Raw genomic sequence first — 13,296 nt, 5'->3', positions numbered from 1 at the left:
CTTACTGAGTAGGGTTTAGACCACAGTTTGTGAGTGGCCCTTTGAGAGTTATCATAGATATCTTGGACCCGTGGGGAGGTCCTGAGATCATCAAGTTCCAAGAATACTTTTTGGACCACCTCAAAGGTATATTTCAGTTCTTTGTACCTTAGATTTAAGCCATAGATGAGGCCCATAAGCAACGTACATGACTGTAACCCTGGGAATACCAGCCAGGACATCTGCTCCTTCGATGCAGATTCCATTCTCTATATTCTGGTGCAGATCCCATGCTCTACATTCTGGTGCAGATCCTTCACAGTGAACACCTTCCTCACATGCTGAACGAGGTCCTCTCGGATCATGGTGTCGTCAGCATCCTGAGTGAAAAAAGAAAAGAAATAACAGGCTAGGCTACTAGCTTAACTGTGCTACTTGAGAGGAGAGAGAGCAAAGATACCTAATTTAAAGATAAATAAGGATACAGAAATAAAACCCTTTACCTTGTATTCTGTGATCAGGTCTTCAACCCTCTCGCCGAGGTTTATGATCAAGCCACGGATCACACTGTCTCTTCTTTCCTGGATGGTGTTGCACTGTAATATGATGTTATACAAATAATTGCATTTAATACCGGCAAATAAATACACAGTGTAACTTATATACTATTGTGAAGGTGTTACTGTGTATACCCTGCACAGAACATCAAGGATGTTCTGCATGTCCGCCTTTACAGCTCCTCCTTTTGACTTAAACAAGTCCAATAGTTTTGGTGTATATTCATCCAGTTTATGCATAAAGGTGGACTCAAGAGCAGCAGTTGTAATTCTTCTGAACTCTTCCTTAATCTGAGAGAGAGAGAGAGAGAGAGAGAGCGAGAGAGAGCGAGAGAGAGCGAGAGAGAGAGAGAGCGAGAGAGAGAGAGAGCGAGAGAGAGAGCGAGAGAAAATTCTGAACAGATAAGGACAAAAGATGATCTGAGAGCCAGAATGCTATTGGGAGACCCCTCCCAAAGCATATGTAGAGTGAGAATGTTCAGACTAATCTTTAATGCATATTTAATTATAGATTAGATTATTAGGTCAAGACAACACAAAATATTTAAATCAATATACATTTTTTACCTACATTGACTATTTTCATTCAGTTGTATTTTGTACCTGAGTGGGCTCAAACATTTAAAAATATTCCTTTGTAAAAGATTGTTACCTAATATTGCAGGCAAATATGGTGCTTCAGAGTTACCATGCGCTTTTGGCCAACAGCATATGCTGTTAGTGGGGAGATCTCTGCCAAATCCTTTTGCTCAAAGACCTTAACCTTCTGTGTGGATTCCAGCTCAAACCCCCTAAGGTGCTCATTATACCAAGCATTCTGACACTTGGCAATAAAAGCAAGTTCACCATGAACAATGATCATTAGAAGTATTTCAACAAAGTCTGGTAGACCTCCAGAGGATCCATAGGTTAGGATCATTTCAACCGAGTAGCTGGTACCATTGCAGGAAAGTGTGTTTGACATCCGAACAAAAGCTTTGTGTCAGATAGGGCAGGCTTGACAAGATTTGTGCCATGCAGATGGTACGCAAGCAATTAGTTGGTGCTTCACTGCAAGAGACAGCAAAAATGTTTTGAAACCTGTTGGTCTGTCGAACAATCCGCTTTAAAAAATCTGTGTTTAGCTTCAAAGCGCATAGTCCAAAACGCTAGGGGTCCAAATGCCTTTATCAGCTGTGGGTTGTGTTCAATGAAATTATGTTTCGGGATAAGACTATCCTGAGGAAAAACCTCTAAGAACCTATGCCTGTGCTCGGATATCTTGCTGTCAAAGTACCAAATTGTTTCTTCTGTGTGAATTGGCGAAACCACAAGTTCAACAATATCTTTGAGGTCCATAAGAATTTCCATTGATGGTTCATCGACAGGTATTTTAGTTCCTATAATCAATGGAAGCAGACGCAGTAGGCACCAGTTTTCATGAGCATTTCCTCCAATACTTATTTTCCTTGGATTCATCAAGTCAAGAGGAATTGATTTTTTAACGATTCTTTAACTATGCCACTTTGTTTACTTTGTCTACATACTCATCTCATATGTATATACTGTACTCGATACCATCTACTGTATGCTGCTCTGTACCATCACTCACTCATATATCCTTATGTACATATTCTTTATCCCCTTACACTGTGTATAAGACAGTAGTTTTAGAATTGTTAGTTAGATTACTTGTTGGTTATCACTGCATTGTCGGAACTAGAAGCACAAGCATTTCGCTACACTCGCATTAACATCTGCTAACCATGTGTATGTGACAAATAAAATCTGATTTGATTTGATTTTATTTGATTTGATTTGATTATGGGCAGTCAGTTTTATCACTCCACTTATAGGGGAACTGGGCGATAAGATTGTTGAGTTCCAACAGAGTAAAATATTTATTCTTGATTAAAACCTTTAAGCACAATGCCAGTTTGAGATGCAGGATTCCCTCAAAAGAGTAATGCAGCACATCTGGTGGATAGCCAGACAGCACGTCAACATTTTTCAGTTTTTCAGTCAAAGCACACTGCTTTATCACAGCAATGTATTAAGGTGGGATTTTCTCAAACTGTCTGTATTTGTTCAGAATGTTGCAGCTTTGTTCTGAGTTGGAATTCCCCAGATCTCACTTCTTTTAGATAGCTCAACCAAACAGAACCTACAGACATGCGTTTCACTAAAACTCTCTACAAATCCACCAATAGAGTGGGCTCCAAGATTATCTGCCGCCACACAAACAACAGTGCCTTTCAGTATCTTTCCCAGCACAGGAATGAAAAGTCCTTCCTCCTCCAATTGTGCAAGATCTTTTAAAAGTGGCTCTAGCACCTTCCCATATCCATATGTTTTAACATCAACAGCCTTGCGGAGAACAGCTAAGTAAATAGACTTGAGTGTAGACCTAAACTGTAATGGGACATTTGCCAACACCCAATAGACTCCTGTGATTTTGTGCTTTTTACAGGATGTTCCAAGGGGATTGCACACTTCAAAGTCATCAACATAGAGAAGTAAAGATAGGGTTAATTAATCTCCTGATAAACAGTAATTTTCTTTTAAATGTGTGCCATCATAAAAATACTTGTATCGAGAAAAACTCGTAGACCTCATTTCTAAAGTTTTCTCCTGAATGTCCTTGTTGCTCAGTACTTGTAACAGTGACTGCACCACAGAAAAGTATATATTCTACCGGCTCCACCACAGAAAAGTTTTTCTTAAAAAACTGCTTCCTCTTGTACGGTGTGGCGAGGGCTCCATACGGCCCTAAAACTGTGCTCATGGGATTTGTCTCACAGACATCTTGAACCAAATCTGAGATTATGTCATGTTTCCTTTAAACAGGAATGAATCATGTATTTTATGACTGGACCTGACACAGAGTATGATATGAACTGCAGTTCCTCTACTACCTCATTGATCCACTTGTTTGACACATTGTAAATACTTTCCAATTTGAGCAAAAGGTGACCAATTTTTTGCTCAATTTCATTTTGTAATTTTGTTTCTTCTAAAGTTTCCTCCTCTTCATGGACTTGTGTATTTGAATGGTCAATATGTTTTTGTACGACTCCAGTTCTAAAGTTGCCCAGAGAATGCGGATTGTGTTTTTCGACTCCTTTGAGATGCAAAGGTACCATGTCTGTGTTCTAAATCTGCATTTGTCAAATACGCAGAGGACAGTTTCGTGTTTCTTTAGGTGGCTTCCAAGGTGTTCAAATAAATATTTTTCTGTTGAGAAACGGCAAGCTCTGCAAATTTCACATTTAAAAGAAAAGACCTCTCCTGGCCTTACTGACTTGTCAGTTGCATGATGCCTTGACAAATGTCCTTCTTATGGATGGGGGGCAGTATTGAGTAGCTTGGATGAGTAGCTCCTCAGTCTCAGTTACTAATTAGTATTGGTTTTGGGTAGAAAACAATCTGAAGTTTCTAAAACTGTTTGAATGATGTCTGTGAGTATAACAGAACTCATATGCCAGGCAGAAACCTGAGAAGAAATCCAAACAGGAAGTGAGAAATCTAAAGTTGGTAGATTTTCAACAGAGTTCCAATTGAAATCCCATTGAGATATGAATGAAGATGCATTTCCTGCGCTTCCATTAGATGTCAACCGTCTATAGAAATTTGAATGAGGCTTCTACTGTGTTGAGGGACTGACTAAGAGCAGAATGAGCCATGTGTCTGGCAGTCAGCCATTTCTTGGTCATGCGCATTCCACATGATATCGACCTGCGTTCCATTGCTCCTCAAGACACAAAGGAATTCTCCAGGTTGGAACTTTATTGAAGATTCATGATAAAAACATCCTAATGATTGATTCTGTACTTAGTTTGAAATGTTTCTACGACCTGTAATATAACTTTTTGAAGTTTTTGTCTGAAGTAACGCTTGACCAGAATGAGTGTTTGGATATATATACCAAACGCGCTAACAAAAGGAGGTATTTGGACATAAATAACTGTCACGCGGTACTAGGTGTGTGAGGTAGGAATCAGGCGCAGAGAGCAGAGAGTTCCAAGGGAGAAGTGCACTTTAATCTGGCACCAAAATACAATGCCCAAACACAGGGCGTGAAAATACCGACCAACCCAAAACACAGGGTACCCAGTCCGGAGCAAGAACACACCCAACAACTCAACACGTAACACTAGAATAATCCCGCACAAAACAAGGGCGGGTTTGCTAGCCTTAAATAAGGACGCCCATCAGGAAAACATAATAGGACACAGGTGCAACTAATAAGACAAAACAAACAGAAAAGGAAAAAGGGATCGGTGGCGGCAAGTTCGAACTCTTGCGTCTCTGCGCAAGACGTCATTTCCGGTCACAACTTGCAGGCTTGTTTTCGAGTTGCTGTGCGTTTTGTTGCCAACCTATTTTGCTACCTGACAACTTTACGGTTTTCACTTTTTAATTACCGTTCATATATTTATTTATTTTTTCCTCAACTTTTTCACTCCGGACGCTTTATCTGGACACGATTCGTCAGGACCTCCAACAGCCGAAGCTAAGTAGTAACATTAACATGATGCCTTCTAATTGCAGCCGCTGTGCTCGCCTTACGGCGAGGATAGCTGTACTGCAAGCCCAGCTTCAGACGCAATCGTTAGGCAAGGGTAATTTCAGTGTAGGAAAGGATGAAACAGCGTCTGTGCCACCAGTAAGTACAGATAGTAGTATAAATCCCCTGGCACAGTCCCCGCAGCCGGACAATTTTCTCACGGTTTCTGGAAGGAAATGCTGTAGGAACGCTCAACCGGTGTCGCTCATTCAGCCGACAGAAACTTTCAACCGGTTTTCCCCATTAAGCAGCGGGTCGGTGTCAGAGTCTTCTCTGGTCGCTACTCCTCCCGTTACGGGGTCTGAGACGCCGAAGCTTCCCACCATTAGCTCTGACAAATTGAAAACTCTAGTCATTGGCGACTCCATTACCCGCAGTATTAGACTTAAAGCGAATCATCCAGCGATCATACACTGTTTACCCGGAGGCAGGGCTACCGACGTTAAGGCTAATCTGAAGATGGTGCTGGCTAAAGCTAAAACTGGCGAGTGTAGAGTATAGAGATATTGTTATCCACGTCGGCACCAACGATGTTAGGATGAAACAGTCAGAGATCACCAAGCGCAACATAGCTTCTGCGTGCATATCAGCTAGAAAGATGTGTCGGCATCGAGTAATTGTCTCTGGCCCCCTCCCAGTTAGGGGGAGTGATGAGCTCTACAGCAGAGTCTCACAACTCAATCGCTGGTTGAAAACTGTTTTCTGCCCCTCCCAAAAGATAGAATTTGTAGATGATTGGCCCTCTTTCTGGGACTCACCCACAAACAGGACCAAGCCTGACCTGCTGAGGAGTGACGGACTCCATCCTAGCTGGAGGGGTGCTCTCATCTTATCTACCAACATAGACAGGGCTCTAACTCCTCTAGCTCCACAATGAAATAGGGTGCAGGCCAGGCAGCAGGCTATTAGCCAGCCTGCCAGCATAGTGGAGTCTGCCACTAGCATAGTCAGTGTAGTCAGCTCAGCTATCACCATTGAGACCGTGTCTGTGCCTCGACCTAGGTTGGGCAAAACTAAACATGGCGGTGTTCGCCTTAGCAATCTCACTAGGATAAAGACCACCTCCATTCCTGTCATTACTGAAAGAGATCATGATACCTCACATCTCAAAATAGGGCTACTTAATGTTAGATCCCTTACTTCAAAGGCAATTATAGTCAATGAACTAATCACTGATCATAATCTTGATGTGATTGGCCTGACTGAAACATGGCTTAAGCCTGATGAATTTACTGTGTTAAATGAGGCCTCTCCTCCTGGTTACACTAGTGACCATATCCAAATCGGTCCATATAAAGCCTAGATATCGTTATATGTAGACTGTGTGATAAACGAAAAAAACATCGTTTCAAAACGTAACGTCATTTTTTAAAATTCAAAAAGTCGACGATAAACTTTCACAAAACACTTCGAAATACGTTTGTAATGCAACTTTAGGTATTAGTAAACGTTAATAAGCGATAAAATTCATCAGGAGGCGATGTAAAGATCATTAGCTGTCCGTCTGGAAAAATGTCCGGCTAGAAACTCAACGAAAATATCCGGTCCTAGACCGGAGGAGATACGGTGTCCTGTATGTGTTTGACCAAGAAAAAACTCGAAGGGAAATGACAAGACTCTAGACACCGTGTGGAAGCTGTAGGTACTGCAACCTCAGTCAATTAATTGTGGTTCACGTTTATCAATGGGTTCAAGTAGCGCATGGATATATTTTCCCATTTTCAGTGATCAGTTTTTCCTGTGCTTTTCGATGTAAATGCCGTTCTGGTAAAGCCACAGCAGTGATTTAACCAGTTTTTTAAACGTCTGAGTGTTTTCTATCCACACAGACTAAGCAAATGCATATACTATATTCCTGGCATGAGTAGCAGGGCGCTGAAATGTTGCGCGATATTTAACAGAATGTTCAAAAAAGTAGAGGGTCGACTTAAGAGGTTAATTGAGGAAAATAAGAACAATCCGAAATTCCTTTTTGATACTGTCGCAAAGCTAACTAAAAAGCAGCATTCCCCAAGAGAGGATGACTTTCACTTTAGCAGTGATAAATTCATGAACTTCTTTGAGGAAAAGATTATGATTATTAGAAAGCAAATTACGGACTCCTCTTTAAACCTGCGTATTCCTCCAAACCTCAGTTGTCCTGAGTCTGCACAACTCTGCCAGGACCTAGGATCAAGAGAGACGCTCAAGTCTTTTAGTACTATATCTCTTGACACAATGATGAAAATAATCATGGCCTCTAAACCTTCAAGCTGCATACTGGACCCTATTCCAACTAAACTACTGAAAGAGCTGCTTCCTGTGCTTGGCCCTCCTATGTTGAACATAATAAACGGCTCTCTATCCACTGGATGTGTACCAAACTCACTAAAAGTGGCAGTAATAAAGCCTCTCTTGAAAAAGCCAAACCTTGACCCAGAAAATATAAAAAACTATCGGCCTATATCGAATCTTCCATTCCTCTCAAAAATTTTAGAGAAGGCTGTTGCGCAGCAACTCACTGCCTTCCTGAAGACAAACAATGTATACGAAATGCTTCAGTCTGGTTTTAGACCCCATCATAGCACTGAGACGGCACTTGTGAAGGTGGTAAATTACATTTTAATGGCATCGGACCGAGGCTCTGCATCTGTCCTCGTGCTCCTAGACCTTAGTGCTGCTTTTGATACCATCGATCACCACATTCTTTTGGAGAGATTGGAAACCCAAATTGGTCTACACGGACATGTTCTGGCCTGGTTTAGATCTTATCTGTCGGAAAGATATCAGTTTGTCTCTGTGAATGGTTTGTCCTCTGACAAATCAACTGTAAATTTCGGTGTTCCTCAAGGTTCTGTTTTAGGACCATTATTGTTTTCACTATATATTTTACCTCTTGGGGATGTTATTCGAAAACATAATGTAAACTTTCACTGCTATGCGGATGACACACAGCTGTACATTTCAATGAAACATGGTGAAGCCCCAAAATTGCCCTCGCTAGAAGCATGTGTTTCAGACATAAGGAAGTGGATGGCTGCAAACTTTCTACTATTAAACTTGGACAAAACAGAGATGCTTGTTCTAGGTCCCAAGAAACAAAGAGATCTTCTGTTGAATCTGACAATTAATCTTAATGGTTGTACAGTCGTCTCAAATAAAACTGTGAAGGACCTCGGCGTTACTCTGGACCCTGATCTCTCTTTTGAAGAACATATCAAGACCATTTCAAGGACAGCTTTTTTCCATCTACGTAACATTGCAAAAATCAGAAACTTTCTGTCCAAAAATGATGCAGAAAAATTAATCCATGCTTTTGTCACTTCTAGGTTAGACTACTGCAATGCTCTATTTTCCGGCTACCCGGAAAAGCTCTAAATAAACTACAGTTAGTGCTAAATACGGCTGCTAGAATCCTGACTAGAACCAAAAAATTTGATCATATTACTCCAGTGCTAGCCTCTCTACACTGGCTTCCTGTCAAAGCAAGGGCTGATTTCAAGGTTTTACTGCTAACCTACAAAGCATTACATGGGCTTGCTCCTACCTATCTCTCTGATTTGGTCTTGCCGTACATACCTACACGTACGCTACGGTCACAAGACGCAGGCCTCCTAATTGTCCCTAGAATTTCTAAGCAAACAGCTGGAGGCAGGGCTTTCTCCTATAGAGCTCCATTTTTATGGAACGGTCTGCCTACCCATGTCAGAGACGCAAACTCGGTCTCAACCTTTAAGTCTTTACTGAAGACTCATCTCTTCAGTGGGTCATATGATTGAGTGTAGTCTGGCCCAGGAGTGGGAAGGTGAACGGAAAGGCTCTGGAGCAACGAACCGCCCTTGCTGTATCTGCCTGGCCGGTTCCCCTCTTTCCACTGGGATTCTCTGCCTCTAACCCTGTTACGGGGGCTGAGTCACTGGCTTACTGGGGCTCTCTCATGCCGTCCCTGGGGGGGGTGCGTCACCTGGGTGGGTTGATTCACTGTTGTGGTCAACCTGTCTGGGTTGGCACTCCCTCCTTGGGTTGTGCCGTGGCGGAGATCTTTGTGGGCTATACTCAGCCTTGTCTCAGGATGGTAAGTTGGTGGTTGAAGATATCCCTCTAGTGGTGTGGGGGCTGTGCTTTGGCAAAGTGGGTGGGGTTATATCCTTCCTGTTTGGCCCTGTCCGGGGGTGTCCTCGGATGGGGCCACAGTGTCTCCTGACCCCTCCTGTCTCAGCCTCCAGTATTTATGCTGCAGTAGTTTATGTGTCGGGGGGCTAGGGTCAGTTTGTTATATCTGGAGTACTTCTCCTGTCCTATTCGGTGTCCTGTGTGAATCTAAGTGTGCGTTCTCTAATTCTCTCCTTCTCTCTTTCTTTCTCTCTCTCGGAGGACCTGAGCCCTAGGACCATGCCCCAGGACTACCTGATATGATGACTCCTTGCTGTCCCCAGTCCGCCTGGCCATGCTGCTGCTCCAGTTTCAACTGGCCTGGGCCCTAGGACCATGTCCCAGGACTACCTGACATGATGACTCCTTGCTGTCCCCAGTCCACCTGGCCATGCTGCTGCTCCAGTTTCAACTGTTCTGCCTTACTATTATTCAACCATGCTGGTCATTTATGAACATTTGAACATCTTGGCCACGTTCTGTTATAATCTCCACCCGGCACAGCCAGAAGAGGACTGGCCACCCCACATATGCTCTCTCTAATTCTCTCTTTCTTTCTCTCTCTCGGAGGACCTGAGCCCTAGGACCGTGCCCCAGGACTACCTGACATGATGACTCCTTGCTGTCCCCAGTCCACCTGATTGTGCTGCTGCTCCAGTTTCAACTGTTCTGCCTTATTATTATTCGACCATGCTGGTCATTTATGAACATTTGAACATCTTGGTCATGTTCTGTTATAATCTCTACCCGGCACAGCCAGAAGAGGACTGGCCACCCCACATAGCCTGGTTCCTCTCTAGGTTTCTTCCTAGGTTTTGGCCTTTCTAGGGAGTTTTTCCTAGCCACCGTGCTTTTACACCTGTATTGTTTGCTGTTTGGGGTTTTAGGCTGGGTTTCTGTACAGCACTTTGAGATATCAGCTGATGTACGAAGGGCTATATAAATCAATTTGATTTGATTTGATTTGATTAGTAGGCCGGTGACGACGACCGCCGAGCACCGCCCGAACAGGCAGGGGAGCCAACTTCGGCGGAAGTCGTGACAATAACGGACATTATCGAACAAAACAAACATTTATTGTGGACCTAAGATTCCTGGGAGTGCATTCTGATGAAGATCATCAAAGGGAATATTTATCATGTCATTTCTGGTTTCTGTTTACTCCAACATGGCGGCTAATTTTATTATTTTTCTGAGCGCCGTCTCAGATTATTGCACGGTTTGCTTTTTCCGTAAAGTTGTTTTGAAATCTGACACAGCGGTTGCATTAAGGAGAGGTATATCTATAATTCCATGTGTATAACTTGTATTATCATCTACATTTATGATGAGTATTTATGTTGAATCGATGTGGCTATGCAAAATCACTGGATGTTTTGGAACTAGTGAATGTAATGCTCCAATGTAAACTCAGATTTTGATATAAATATGAACTTTATCAAACAAAACTTACATGTATTGTGTAACATGAAGTCCTATGAGTGTCATCTGATGAAGATCATCAAAGGTTAGTGATTAATTGAATCTCTATTTGTGATTTTTGTGACTCTGGCTGGAAAATGGCTGTGTTTTTTGTGGCTTGGTGGTGACCTAACATAATCGTTTGTGGTGCTTTTGCTGTAAAGCATATTTGAAATCAGACACTGTAGTGGGATTAACAACAAGATTACCTTTAAATGGTATAAAATACATGTATGTTTGTGATGAGAATTATGAGAATTCTGTTGTTTTGAATTTGCGCCCTGCACTTTCACTGGCTGTTGTCAAATCATCCCGTTAACGGGATTTCAGCCCTAAGAGGGAACCCCATGTTTTGAAGGAACAGATACAGTCTGGGTGGAGGCAGGGCATTGTTCGATTATGTCCATGCCTCTGTCTATAGTGCTTCAAAAGTTCTGTTTGTTTGAATGCAGCAAAACTGCAGATCTTACATTGCATGTGCCGCCTGATCCCTACGGAATTAAGATAAAATCAGTTATTTGTGTGTGTGTATATAAGCTTAAAACATTATTACTAACACATCTCATATGTTATCTCATTCTAAAATAAGGAAGACACACATTGTCATACCTGCCTGGGCGACAAAGCATTGTGTAAAACACTAATAATGCCTTACGAAATACTTTTGCTGTTTTATTTTCCGAAATTCCGTGGTAACTTTTTGTTATCTAACTTGTTCAATCATTTGGTTTATTTAAAAATACAGTATACAGTTGAAGTCGGAAGTTTACATACACTTAGGTTGGAGTCATTAAAACTCCATTTTCAACCACTCCACAAATTTCTTGTTAACAAACTATAGTTTTGGAAAGTCGGTTAGGACATCTACAAAAAAAATTGGGGAGGGCACACGGGTTGGTCGATGAAGCAGAGGGGCGAGTTTGAGAGCGAAGAGGAGTATTGGGATAGACTGAGTAAGGAGTATTGTGAGATAGTTGAGGGGAGTGATGAGGTAGAGTGCTTGGTTTGGTGTCTGGAGCAAGACAGTCGCCGTGAGGAGCGTGGGACCAGTCAGGCACCATGTTTTGCGGAGATACGCAATGTGTCTCCAGTGCGCATTCTGTGCCAGCTCCTCGCACTTTCCGTGCGAAAGTGAGCAGGAAGGGTTGTGCCAGCTCAGCGCTCCTGGTCTCCAGTACGCCTCCTCGGTCCAGGATATCCTGCGCCGGCTCTACGCACTGTGTCGCCAGTGCGCCTTCACAGGCCAGTGCGTCCTGTGCCGGTGCCCGGCACTTGCCGGGCTAAAGTGAGCATCCAGCCAGGACGTGTTGTGCCAGCTCTATGCTCCTGACCTCCAGTGCGCCTCCTCGGTCCAGGATATCCTGCGCCGGCTCTACGCACTGTTTCGCCAGTGCGCCTTCACAGGCCAGTGCGTCCTGTGCCAGTGCCCTGCACTTGCTGGGCTAAAGTGAGCATGCAGCCAGGACGCGTTGTGCCAGCTCAACGCTCCAGACCTCCAGTGCGCCTCCACGGTCCAGTATATCCTGTGCCAGCTCCATGCACCCGGTCTCCAGTGCGTGTCTCCAGCCTGCTACGTCCTGTGCCTGCTCCACGCACGAAGCCTCCAGTGATGATCCATGGCACGAAGCCTCCAATGATGATCCATGGCCCGGAGCCTGCAATGATGATCCATGGCATGAAGCCTCCAACGGTCTGGTTGTTCCGGTGATGATCTACGGTCCGGAGTCCCCGGCGACTATCTACCGTCCGGTTCCCCCGGAAACGATCCACGGTCCAGAGCCTCCAGCAACTACCCACGGTCCGGTTCCACGGAAGTGCTGGGATCAGCGAACGGAGCTGGGTCTACGTCCCGAACCGGAGCCGCCACCGAGGCTAGATGCCCACCTGGACCCTCCCCATGGAGTCAGGTTTTGCGGCCGGAGTCCGCACCTTTGGTGGGGGGGGGGGGGGGGGGTACTGTCACGCCCTGACCTTTTATTTCTCTATTTGGTTAGGGCGGGATGTGATTTGGGTGGGCATTCTAGTTTTTCTATTTCTTTGTTGCCCGGGTATGGTTCCCAATCAGAGGCAGCTGTCTATCGTTTGCTTTAGGCATAAGGGCAATGAAAAGTACCAATATTTACGTCTAGTTGCATGTTTTCATAAGCTTGTGTCCCAGGAAAACATAGAATTTCTCATTTAGGTCCCAGGAAAAGACAGAATTTCTCATTTAGGTCCTAGGAAAACAGAATTTCTCATTTAGGTCCCAGGAAAAGACAGAATTTCTCATTTAGGTCCTAGGAAAACAGAATTTCTCATTTAGGTCCCAGGAAAACACAGAATTTCTCATTTAGGTCCCAGGAAAACACAGAATTTCTCATTTAGGTCCCAGGAAAACACAGAATTTCTCATTTAGGTCGCAGGCTGAAAAAGTTGAAGAACCCCTGCTCTAGTAGGTTTCCACTACACACAGGTCAGTTTCCCCCTTGTATCTAAGTTCACATGCATTCAGTCCCACATGGCACCCTATTTCTTACAAAGTCCACTACTTTTCACCAGGGCCTAGTAGTGCACAATAAAGGGAATAGGGTGCCATTTGGGAAGCAGGAGATTTACTCCGAGGCATTTAGTGTCCTCCAGTGG

The sequence above is a fragment of the Oncorhynchus nerka genome, linkage group LG1, assembly GCF_034236695.1.
Source record: "Oncorhynchus nerka isolate Pitt River linkage group LG1, Oner_Uvic_2.0, whole genome shotgun sequence".
NCBI lineage: Eukaryota > Metazoa > Chordata > Actinopteri > Salmoniformes > Salmonidae > Oncorhynchus > Oncorhynchus nerka.
Note: the sequence above shows the minus strand (reverse complement) of the source record.